Consider the following 13,734-nt stretch of genomic DNA (forward strand, 5'->3'; position numbering starts at 1 on the left):
TGTGCTTTTTCTCCTGATGCAGTTCTATGTTCCAAAGTACATTAAAGCTGGTGCCAAGTCTTGCAGCCGTCAAAGGGAGTGATGTTAAAAATATCCCACCCTTGCTCTCCCTCCCCAGACTGTCTCTCCGTGTCTAGGTGCTGACAAAAGTTATTTGTCGTATTCCCTTCATTTGGTGAGTGACAGGAGACTGGTGTCAAGTGAGAAAATGAAATGTAAATTTTATTAAACACCTTCTCATCTCTGTGTATCAATCCAGATTCCAGCCTAACACAGCAAATCAAATCCTGTCTTCACCAGGCCTGAGGGCACACAAAGAATCATTTCTCCTTAATACCATTCCACCCTAGTAAAATATTTTTCTGTTTAGTAAATGAAAATTTAAAATGCAAACCCTATTTTAATCCCAGAGAAAAGATGTGCATTGCAGGGAGAAGGATGCTGTGTTTTGTTCTGTTCTGCCTTGTGCTTTCTTCTGTTTTCAGACACACAAATGGTGATTAGCTGAAACAAAAATTACAACTCCCTTTTAAGACTTGCCCATCGGGACTTTTTATCTTCATGTCCACCACTAGGCTTAGAAGCTTCCTACTCCAGAGATGATTCAGTATCCATGTTTTTAATGTACAGTTGCATGGTGGATTATATGATGTACTGAAGTCTGAAACATTATTCCCAAGTGAACAGAATCACAAGTCCATTTCTCTGGGTCTTAGTACCTCTATTTCTTTGAATATGAGACTTTTGCTCCACTGTGAGAGGCAAAATTGTCAGCAAAGGAAATTTTGCTGAGAAAAATCATGGCTGATTTGGATCTTGGCATTGACATTGGCTTCCTTTGGCAATGGGGAAGATATTTATGGCTATTTATGTGCAGAATTTGACATTGGAATGGACACAATGCATACAGGAGATAAACCCTGAACACAACAGATTTTCCTTTGCTCCCAAGAGGTGGTACTGGAGAATATTCCCAGAGAGGTTGTGGACTCCCCATCTGTGGAAGTGTCCAAGGCTAAGTTGGATGGGGGTCTGAACAACCTGATCTCGTGGCAGGTGTCCCTGCCCATGCCAGGGGAATGGAATGAGATGAGCTTTAAGGCTCCTTCCAACCCAATCCATTCCATGATTCCATCATTCTATGAATATTTTTATTGAGGCCACTAATTAACCAACCCACCTACCTTTCATCTACACTCATTACTGCTAAATATTAAAAGTTTTGTGTCTAGACTGACTTAACTCCCCCTTGTTTGTGGGTAATATCAGATATGGATCCAGGAGGGTGCTGTTCTTCATTTTTCATGCACAGCTCTTGCAGGACAGGCTGAATCACTGTGCAAGAGCCTGTTTCTCTGCAGGTGTTACCTGAATAACTTAAATGACATAGTTGAATTCCAGCCTTGTCCAGCACCCATTTTCATCTCAACCCAGCTCAGCACTTCTTTCCAGCAGAGTTTTCACTCATCAGTCTGAAACTCAACATGAGTTATTTTCTGATGGAAAAAAAAGGCAGAAGTGCTTCAAAAGTAGAGGTACTGTGGCAATTTTACCCTCTGAAAGTTGTTGCCTGCTCTTCCATTGCCCCCATTAGCAGGACCTCATATGGTACCAGCTTGTCAAGGAGGTGAGGGTCCTGGAGTTGCCTGGTTTCCTTGTCTAAAGCAGTCCAAAGAGTTTACAGGAATCCAGGGCATAGACCTGGGAGCCAACCAGATCAGTCAAAGTTCCCATCTTGCAAATCCTCCAAGAAATGCCTACAGCACTCATTTCAAGGAGGCTGAGGGTATATATAGACCCAAACCCAGCCCCTCCAAAAAAACAGCAACAGCAGCAACAAAAAAACAGCAACAAAACAAAACAACCCACACTGGAATTACTCAAAAACTATTATTTTAAATATATTTTTTGTAAAATTTTTTGACATCTCTGGCATTCTATTTTAATTTCAAATTTTCCCTTTCAAGAGAAATAGAGGACTCCTGCTCTTCCCAGCATCTTTAGGAGGGAAGGACATGCTGTTTTCCATGAATCAGAGATAGATGACACGAAGCAGGGAAGAGTTAAGCAACTCACTAAAGTTTGCACTAGGAGCAAGTGGAAAAGAAATCAGAAAAAAGCACCCATTTCCTTTGGCTATCTGTCCTGAGACAGATTCACTACAGCATTTTGGTTATCTAAGCCTGTTTCAGAGAGGAAAATGAAGACAGGCAACGCTGAAAAAGTAATGCAGGGCAAGACTTGGAGCTTATGAATTAGACAGGATATCAGCTGTGCTCAGTTCAAGTCTGCATCCTGCCACCAATTCCCCTCTCTGACCTTAGGCCACTCATTTAATGTCTCTGCCCCTCAGCTCCTCACGTGCAAAATGAGAATGCTAATGCAGCTTTGCTCCCTCCCTCAGCCCACTCTGCCCACTCAGGCTTCAGGCTGAACTGAGGCTCCTTCTAATTAATTATTTTCCAAAAGTGCAGCTCTGTCCTGGCTTCACAGCTGCAATTGAAACCATCCTTGAAACAAAAAGGTAACAGTGATAGTAGTAATAGTGATGATAATAGAGGTAGGAACAGAATTACATTTAGCAATAGTAAAAGTAGAACTATAAAAAATAGAAGTATAAAATATAGAATTATAAAAAGAGAAATAGAAATAGAGAAATAGAAATAGAGAAATAGAAATAGAAATAGAAATAGAAATAGAAATAGAAATAGAAATAGAAATAGAAATAGAAATAGAAATAGAAATAGAAATAGAAATAGAAATAGAAATAGAAATAGAAATAGAAATAATAATAGTGATGTGTTAGAGAAAATGATAGTAATAGTGGTAGTAATAGGGATAGATATAGAGATAGAAATAGATTTAGAAAAAGAAATAGAAGTAAAAAGTAGAAATAGAAATAGAAATGGAAAAGGAAAGAAATAGAAATAATAATGGAAATAGAAATAATAGTAGTGATAGTGTCAGAGAAAGATGTTAATCGTGATAATAATAGGGATAGATATAGAGATAGAAATAGAAGCAAAAGTGATAACAGAAATAAAAGTAGAAATAGAAATAGAAATAATAAGAGCACTTAAACTGGTTTCATTTGCAAGGTGTTGAGGGTTAAAGGAGAGACAGAAAGGAAAGGAGAAGTGCAGTCGGTGCAGAGGAGCTGTCATGTCACACAAATTGTCAGCTTCCCTAATATCACCAATCCCTCCTCCGCCTCAGCAAGTTAAATTCTCCCCTGCCTGCAGGTAGGCAGCTTTGGGCCTCGGCTCCAGCTCCATCCACACCGGAGATCAGTCATTTCACACCGCCACTGGGCTTCTTCACTATTCTAATACAGAACCGATTGCACACTATGACTAATAATGTTGGCTGTATGAAAGAATTATTTATATAGAGACTGAGAAAGGCCTCCTTGGATTTCCAGACAGGACAGTCTTGATTTGGAGAGAGCAAAGCATAAAATAACTCCAGGGCCATTTCAGGCTGCCGGAGTCTCCAGGAGACAAGCTGACAATTGGTGCTTGAATTTGAAGCTGCAGATGTGTGTGCTGTGGTAAAGCCTCTTCCCTCATACCCTGGAGTCCCCTATCCTCAGAAATAAAGAAGGGACATATAGGGACTGCCAGTCAACACAGGCTTATGGAAAATAGGTCCTGACAAACTAAATTGAGAGCTCTTTTTCTGATGAGATTACAAGTTCAGTTGATAAAGACAGCAGTATTCAAAAAATAGGCATCTGTGAAGAATTTGGCTTGCTACACTATGACCTCTTGATTACAAAACTAGGGGAAAATGCACAAAATTAACATGATGCACCTTAAGTGGATTAAAAATAGGCTGAGAGCCTCAAAATGTGTTTACAGAAGTCACTGCTGAGCAGACCTGTTTCTGGTCTGGTCACAGAGGGATCAGGTTATCTATGAATAAAAAGTTTAACTAAAAGTTGCTATTGAAACAATTGGTGATTGATTATACATCTCTCAGAGTATGACAGCCTGGTCTAGTGGGAGGTGTCCCTGCACATGGCAGGGAGGCAGAATGAGATCTTTAAAGTTTCTTCCAACCCAAACCATTCCAGGATTCCATGAAGTGAGGTACATTTTGTTAGGACAAAAAAATTATACTTAAGGATATGCCTGGATTTACCAGGCACAGTTTCTGTTCTGACAACTGGTGACTGAGAAGAGTTTCTCATATCTCACAGATAATCACTAACAATTATTTTTGTCAAGATAAAGATCTTACAAAGGAGCTAATGTTATTTTGCTCCATGGATAGAAACATTTTAAATAAGAAGAGGTTGATTTTATTCTAGAACTGAAACTGCTTTTGGTTTAGGTGTCTGCAGTGGCAGAAGTACTTTAGAATTTTGTATAGGGGTCACAAAGGAAGCACAGATGAGGAAAACACTTTGCTTAGCAGAAAAAGAGGGAATTTTAAACCAGATGAAAATTAAAACATGAATGGTGGGGGACTTAGAAAGAGGAAAGAGGGAATGTGAACAACCTCACACCTCATTGGGAAAGCTGTTAGGGGTGAAAATTCCATATCCTGTGACAGCCAGGGGAAGACAGGAAGAGAGCCCAGGAAAGGAAGCAGGGCACCTGACACCTCCAGTCTTCTTAACTCATTCAGAGGTGTTTCAACCCTCTAATATTAAGCAAATTTCCATAGCATTCAGTCTTTCCTGCCTCATTGTGTCACGGTGCAAAGTTGTAAAAGTGGTCTTTGAAATCTCTGACTCCATGATCAGGAACCTAAGCCATATTTTCCTTTTGACTCTTGGGATCTCCTCAAAGCATCCCCCTCAATATGAGAGAAGTTTCCAGTAAAAAAAAAAAAAAGGGTGCAGCAGCAACCAACTGTGTCTCTTTTGGGTTGACTCCAAAGCCCATCCAAGTCCATGGGGTCCATTCTCTGGACATGCAGTTTTATAGGGTCTAAAAGGCAAATGAGATTAATTTACTGCTTCTGTTCATACAAACCCTCTTTTAAAGCCATGGAATCATTAAATCATAGAGCACAGTTTAGAAACTCCAAAAATTCTGCTTCAAGTAACTTTTCACTTTTGCAAAGTTCATGAGGACAGTGCATTCTGTATGGACCCTTTTAATGGGAAGATTGAAAACCTTGAGCTCAGGTATAAACTTGCTTTTTAGATGAGCTCCAACTCTACTCTGTGCATATTGGAAAAAATTGGAAAAAGTCACTTGCATTAAGGCACCAAATTCTCCCTCTGCTCTACCAAGAGATGACACATATAAACTCATTATTATTGCTTAATAAAATAGGTTTGTTGCAAGGATGATCACAGATTATAATCATATTCCTGTGCTAAGATTGCTGCTGAGGCTAAACCACTACTGCTCTTATCTTAATCACCATAGATATTTCAGAAATAAGAAAAAACAAACCCAAACCAACAAGGCTATCCTTTAAAAACACTGCACATATTCTCCTCACACCTCTCAGGATGTTTGCTTTGGCGAGGCAAATAGCCTTCATCTCGAGGTTTATTTATTGGTTTATAATATTCCTGGGTTGCATAATAGAGAGATGTCTACTAATACTCTAGAGAAAGAGGGATTTCTCATGAATTTTATACACATAATTTCCTCTGGGAAGTGCTGAGTATGATACCTCCTGAAGGACTCTGTGGAAAATTCATGTAAATAAGGGAAAATGGATTCATGGCTCCAGACTGCAGTTATCTTGTGAGCAGGGTTTTGTGAAACGAAAGCACCGAGGGCTGAAAACGAGGACATTTCTTTGCACACAATGGGCTGTGGTGCCTTACAAGGACTGGCTGCTGCTGCTCGTGAGGTCACTGATCAAGGTACTCACAGAGATAAAATTCTGCCTCCTCAACGCCTCCTGAAAGACTCCCTTGCACTTTGCAATGGTCCAAGAGGATTTATTTTGGGCTACCAACAGTCCCTAGATAAACCTTCCAGAAGACCCGTGAATATGAGAGCTGCAGGTTTTATACTCTGCCCATTCCTGCTGCTCAGGGGACTGTGCAATTTGGTGAATGATTATTCTGATCTCTCAGAGGTGCTTCCTGAGCTTGCACCTCCATTGTGCAGCGCCTCTGAAAACTTCAGAATTGCCCCATTCGCACCTTGCTTGCTTGTACTGAGCTCTGCTGGTCAAGATCACCTTTAATGCTGTCCTCTGCAGTCTGTCAGTGCTGGAAATGCAACTTCAGTGTGCTTTCCAAACCAGAATATCCACGTTATCTCACAGACACAAATGAAACCAGCCCCACGGTTTGGTGTGAGCAATGCAAGTAGAGCTGAAATTCATCTGTTTACTCATGGACACAGAGAAGGTGGGCAGGAAAACCCCACAGTTGTGGGGTGCAATAACCAGCATTTCAGACTTTCTGCTTACCACCCAAATTATTTAAATTTCTTTGTAGAAGAAAGGGTTTGAGTGTGATACATCAATTTCTTCACCAAAACACTTGTCCAGCCCAGGCACAACTGCTCAGGGCAGTGGTGGAGTCCGCATCCTTGGAGGGATCTAAATTTGTGAAAGTGTGGCACTTGGAGAGGTTATTAAGATCCTTCCTTTCTGACTTTGCCCTGAGAACCAGAATTATTATAGAAATTACTGACATTCCATGTTAGATTCCTAAATGATAACAAAATGATCCCTAAAGGACAACAAAAATTTTGACCTCTTTATTTTTTTTTAATTGAAAATTAAATATTTAACTAAATTTTAAGTTTTCTTCCACAAACACATTTGTTTTAAATTTTTCTTTGGAAAACTTTAATCTTTGGTGCCCTGAGCTTTTAATGATCCTCAGAATACTGATATATATTTTTAAAGAACGCTGACCAAAATTGTCTGTTTTCCAGACAAAAATTCTTCCCTGCTTTAGATAACTTTCCAGTTTAATGCAAGGACAGGAGAAGTCAGGGACAATGCACTGCCTGAGACAGGCACTCTTGGTTTGACTGGGAAAGGTGGAAATATATCCTTTTATGAAAGGGAAGTTTGCTGTTACTGACAGGAGTATTTCCACTCATATTGTGCCTGCAGAATGAAGGTGTAATCGTTTTCAATTCTTAGTCTGAACCTTGTGTGTCCACTGGGTTCAGGAAAAGAAGTGTTTTGTCTGTCTTCCTTTCCCATTCCATGTATGTCATAGAATCATTTAGGCTGGAAATGCCCTCAGAAATCATCAAGTCCAACTGTTAATCCAGCACTGCCAAGCCCAAAATTAAACCATATTCATAAGGAACACATATACATGATTTTTTAATACTACCATGAAGAAATGCTTGTATATTCGGAGATATATATTTTAAAGTTGGATGTCCAAAATGTTTGCTTATTTCTCCCCATCTTCCACAAAAGAGGAAAAAAAACCACCCCAAAACACTGAGTTTTCTTTCAGAATGAACCACATTTCTACTTTTCTCTGAAGATTCTTCCACTTAAAAAATAATAAATGTGCAGACAGATCTGGAGCTCCTGGAGAAGAACAATGCTTCCATATCTGGAAAAATAGCTAAAAACAAAGAAAAACTCCTACCATATTTTTATTCTTATTTTATTTTAGGAAATACTTAAAAGAGACCATGAAATTTATTAGTGATAATTCCCTCTGAATATTGTACAGGTATTGCTGTGAAGTCAAAAAGACACACTTGATACATTATTAGCTATAAATTTAAATGACAAGAGACTGGGAATTTAGGGGGTTAGTCTGTATAAAGATGCTGTATCCCCACATTTCATTTGCTGGTGGGCAAGATGAAACAAATCCCAAGGTTTTGTCTCTAAGTCCTCAGAATCTTCAGGACAACAGGTAAACCCTGAGTTTTGTTCCATCTCACAAAATATCTTCTCATGGCTTGAATTCCTATTCTCAAAATTCTGCCCGGAGATCAACGCAGTGGAGAAATAAAAAAAAATAAAATAGAAAAATATAGAAATCCATATTCAGGACAAATAAGTGAATCCTCAGAGGGGTTAAGCAGGCACAGAGGAGCTCTTCAGATTCGCACCAGCTGAGCATCTGATGCCAAATATCACTAATGAAGTCACCAAGCCAAATAATGCACCCATCCTATTCCCTTATAATCATTCCAATGCCCCTCACAGCTGTTTCCAACTGCGTCTCTGATCTCCTTCCTAAGACATTTAAATCTCCTGTTTCATTTGCATGGTTATCCAGTGAAATAGCTCCTAGTGTTTCTTTTCTTGTTTGCAAAACTGAAGAGAGGGGGGAAGAGGAAGGCGGGGGTGGGGGAGAGGGGGTAATGTAGAAATGTGAGGATTTATCTACATGCAGGGAAATTATTCAAATCTGACAACTTACTTTTGTTCCACGAGAGACTAGCTTGGAGGCTTGGACTCTCACGGGGGCAGATAGCCTTTTTTGTAAAGTCTTACCATAATTAGTATTTCATCCCATCTTGTTTGGCATCCAAGTACTGCGCTGGATTTCCTTACGATGGAGCTGGCTGCACTAGAGGGACCACGACTTTGTTTTGTTGATGGTGTTGGTTTTGGTTTTTTTTCTAACCCATGAATAGGTTCTCAGGTCAGCAGATCAAGAACTCTGCAGGAAAACTGGGCTGTGGAACAAAGAGCAAGACCCAGCAGAGCACAGGAAAGAGATGTCTTGTGATGGGAACAGAAGAATAACGTGGCTGGTCCACATCAAATATCCACTTAGCCTGGTGACTAAAAGTGCCCAGAGTGCCAAGGGAATAACAAAACAAGCAGGGCAGCAAAGGCTGGTGTTTCTCTGGTGTATTCTCCTACTCTCCTATGATTTGCAGCTCAGAGGAAGCTCATTTCTATTTAACATTCCTTGATGATTACTTGCCATTTATTTGTCCTGCTGGGTTTTTTTTTTAACACATGCAAGTTTTGAGTGTCGTCCTGATATCGTGCAGCAAGGAATGCATTAGTTTGCTGAAGTCCTTTGAAGAAACAGTCCTTTTGAATGTTTCAAAGCTGTCTCTTGAGCTATGTATTTTATTTCATAGTCCTTTTACTGAAATAGAGTGAATGGTCTTTCCTCATATACCGCGTTCCCTCTTCACCCTCTGTCCATTTCAGGATACATTGGTCTATTCAGTTTGTAGGGAGCTACGTCCTGGAAGCAGGATGTTTTGCAGGAAGTAAAAACTAATTTTTAAAGGTGGTTCAGTGCCTGTAAGGAATGTGTATATATTGTTTAATATTGATCCCTAAAACCTGAATTAGTGTATTATCTTCTACCTCACCTATTGCACTCCGTTTCACACATTTTCCACCCCACATTTTACTCTTGTTCTTGATTTAATAGTCTCCTTCTCCTTCCACCATGCCCAGCTCTCTTTTGTCCTGGAAAAATTATCCAGCTTATCTATTTTTTTACTTCTTTCTGTTGAGCACATTGAATTACAACTCAGACAATTCTCTGGTGCTTCCCATAGAGTGATGGCTGCATCTGACAATGACAAAATAAGTGAAAGTGAGACAATAATATAAAATACTCACAGATTATAGCAAAGAGGTTGGAAAGCATCATCCCCACATGCTTTATTCACTCTCATGCCACATTTTTTTTTTACTTTTCCTTTCTTCTGATTCTGGCTTGTTATTTTGCTCAGTCAGAAAGTTGAAATCTCACTTTCCAAGGCAATTGCATCTTGCTCTCTGTGTGGTTCCCAAATCCCTTGTTCAGCCCTGTCATGAAAGGCTGGGGTATAATGATGGCCATGTTTTGTTGGGAAGAATCTGTTATCAGTATCCTCAGCCATTTATACTCTGCAGAATCCTAAATTCCTTCCCCAATACACCCCAAGGCATGCAGCACATATTCTCAGTGTGAGGCAATAAAAACATCACTGTGGCCATAAGGCAGACCTTCTTTTAAAAAACCAACAAACCCAACAGAAAATAATATTCATGTTCTAGGGCCATGGAGGCATCTCTTGGGATCCTCAGAAGCTGGAAGTGTGATGCAGTGTGGATGAGACAGTTTCATTTCAAGGAGATTTCATGGAATCATAGCATGGTTTGGGTTGGAAGGGACCTTAAAGCTCATCTGATTCCACCCCCTGCCATGGACAGAGACCTTGAACTGGACAAAAAAACAATTATACTAAACTGTGTAATCACAAGCCATTTCTGAGCTACCTGAGCTTAAAACCAGGTAAAAAACTTAAAAGGTAAAAATCAGATAAAACCAGGCAAAAACCTGAAAACTTCTTCACCTTCACTTACTTAGCACTGTAAACACATTTTAGAAGGCTGAAATCAACATAAATCTTCACGCTTACCCCACTGGTAAGGATGGTGGTTTTGGGGAGGAAATAATAAGTTTTCCTTATGAGGTGCTGAGTTGCTGCACTGGAGAAATTGCAGCCAGATCTGGGCTGATGCAGTGATTTTCTTGTAATTTTGAAGGGCTCCAGCACACAGGGAAGAGAGGTGCTGTCCTTACTTAACCATTTGTTAGTGGGACATTGCAAAGTCCATTGTCTTGCTTTTGTCCTCGGTGGCCTTGCCTCTGTAAGAACTAAACCTGTCGTACACACAGTGATTACAAAAGGAGCTACTCCTGCCAGAGAAAGGGAAGGAAAAAAAACCTCAGAGAAAGGGGTGTAGACTATTTACTCCCTCAGCTACAAATCAGCATCGACTGGAGAGTGAGGAGTGAATATTAACATTCAGCTGGCTGTTACTGTGAGCCATAATAGACATGAGCATTGACTAGACCCAGTATTAGTGATGGTACTGGGAAACCATCCTTGCTTTTGGCTGCCTGAAGGCAGTAGTGATCCCCTGCTTGTCCTATCTGTCAGTCTATTTGATCTCCAAATGAATTGCTTTTGATAACAGCTATATAAATGCAGAACTGTTCCGCTGGGCCTTCTTAAATGAGACTCCTCTCTTTCATCTCCCAGTCATTTCAAAAAGCAGATAGACTTGTTAGAGGTTTTTAATGCAATGATTTATGTTTTATCTTGCCTGGTTTGAGGCAGCATTTATTTAGCACTAAATTCTTCCCAAGCCTACATGTGAGGGAGAAAGGTTTCAGCACAATATTTGGGAATTAAAATAATGTGTCTGTGTGCACATGTGCATGTGTGTATATGTGTGTGCACGAGTGTGTACTCTGCCTCATCAGAGAGAAATAAGGGATATGCTTTATTTTGAGGAATTTAATGCTCTGATTCGCTTGGCTCATTGCAACACCAGCCAAATTAAGAGAAACAGGAAAAAAGCAATTTTTGACAATACTCTGGCTGGTAATGTCCCATCTACGGCAAGTAACAAACGCTTTGGAGAGGAAAAGAGTGAGAAAAATGTTGTATTTTTATGGGGTTAAATAAAAGAGAAAATCTCCATCTCTTTTAAAGTTATTACCATTTTTTAACATTAACAATGTGGTTTATCTTTCTCACTTGCCATTTTCTTGTTGCTGAGAAGGACATGCAGCTATTTGGATCTGAAGGTGAAGAGCTGATTTTTAAAGCTCCCATGTTAGGGCCATGCAAACATGGAATGGTTTGGGTTGGAAGGGACTTTACAGATCCTCTAGTTCCAGTTCCCTGCCATGGGCAGGAACTTCTTCCACCAGACCACCACCACCAAGCCCTGCTCTGATTTAATTCATAGGGAAATAAGCAATGCTCTTGCTGATGTCTGTGCAATGGAAATAATTGTTTCTTTGGAATAATTCAGGAATGTTAATGCAGACTCCATATGAAAGGATGAGTTTAAATTTCAGGCTTGGAAATCTCTTTTCCTCTTTTTTTGATTATAATAATGATTATATTGATGGTACAATTCACCCATTTATTCCAATTGTGAAAAATTAAATTATAATGGGACATCCACAATGTATGGAAGAGAAAGGTCTTTAAAGACAACTGCTCTAAATATATTTGGGACAAGGAAACAATGCTCTAAAGAGGCTAATTTTTGGAAACAGTGAAGCTGGCTGGCCTGTCACAGTGTTGTGTAGCATATTACTCTCTCTAATGTGAAAAAACTGATACCCAGAGGGTAGCTGGGCACTGAAGAGCTCCCCAGGGAATGGTCATGGCCCCAGGGCTGCCAGAGCTCCATGAGGATTTGGACACTGCCCTCAGGGATGCACAGGGTGGGATTGTTGGGGTGTCTGTGCAGGGCCAGGAGTTGGACTTGATGACCTTTGTGGGTCCTTTCCAACTCAGGATATTCTGTGATTCTATTATTCAAAAAAACCCCTTCTGCCATGGAAACAAATAATACAATAAAAGGAACTAACTGCAAGAAAAAAGGAATATATATACAATTTAAATAATTTGTTTAAAACAAGGTGATATATTTGATGCAACAAGTAACTGAGAAGAAATAAGAAAATTAGCCTATTTATCTTTGAAATGTCAAGACTCAATTTCTGTCTTGGAAGGAAAAAGGAGATCTGGACTAGTATCAGTACAGGCATTTGAGTGACTGCATTCTTTTGCATTCCAAGTTGGGTTTGAAGCATGAAAATGCTGTAGAGGACATCTCCAAGGGGTTGCTTATTCCACCAAGCTTAGACACATATTTTACAGTGGAGATCAAGTGGCACCTTGGTTTCTCTCCCTTAGCTGCAGAAGGAATTTAGGGATGTTAAACTTGTATGTACAAATTGGCCCTTCCTTTTCTGTTCCTGGTGCTGCTTTATAAGTTCAAAAGCTAAATACTGTCTCAACAAGAAAAGATAAATCCTGAATAGCCTGGCTATTTAAGATTATCCTGATAGCTGTTGGCTTCAGCTCACTTCATTTCAATCCTCTATTCCTCTTGGAGCAACTTTCCATGTTCTGAGGATCTAGTGGAAAATGACCCTACCCATAGCATGGGGGTTGGAACTCCATGACCTTGAAGGCCCATTCCAACCCAAACCAATACAGGATTCTTTGAAATTTGAAGACCTCTCCCTTAATTTAGTTGCCAAATGTCCAAACCCTCTGTGCTGGAATTGCCTGTCAGGTGGGCAGTGAAAACCATCCTCAATATGCACACAAATATGAGAACCCTTTAATTGTGAGAAGAGGGACACACCATAAATACTCATTTTCCTATCCTAAAATATTTCCAAACAAGCAAAACAAATATGTAAAGAAACAGAAAGCTCTGGTTTTTTAGATATCATAAATCTAGCAATTTTCCACTAATATTAAAAAACTAGCTTCCTGCCAATGGATACTTGAAAATGTTGTCAGAGCTCTACATGCCCTTGCTGTTTTTGTATTTATAGTTGTGTTTACACATGTAAATACTATTAATGACAAAACTGCAAGAGGATTCAGAAGACTTTTTTTCTTCTAAATTTCATTATGAATTATATGAGTTGCCAAAATATAAAAATAATATGGGATGCAGGACCATAGATGTGTTTGCTTGTTTTCAGACATTCCTTTGAGAATGATGTCAAAGATTGATGTAAAAATTTTAAGTGGCCCAATTCTGCTCTTATCAACGTCATGATAAGTTTTATTTACTTTAGAAGAAATAACATTGATGAAGACTATCAAATTAATTTTAGTCTCAATTAATACATACATACATACATACATACATACATATAAACCACACACATATATGTATTTTTTTTCCCCAAATCGAATCTAAGTCTCCCCTGGCACAGCCTGAGGCTGTTCCCTCTCCTCCTGTCCCTGTTCCCTGGGAGCACAGCCTGACCCCCCCGGCTGTCCCCTCCTGTCAGGGAGTTGTGCAGAGCCAGAA

Source organism: Poecile atricapillus, chromosome 3, assembly GCF_030490865.1.
Source record: "Poecile atricapillus isolate bPoeAtr1 chromosome 3, bPoeAtr1.hap1, whole genome shotgun sequence".
Taxonomy (NCBI): Eukaryota; Metazoa; Chordata; class Aves; order Passeriformes; family Paridae; genus Poecile; species Poecile atricapillus.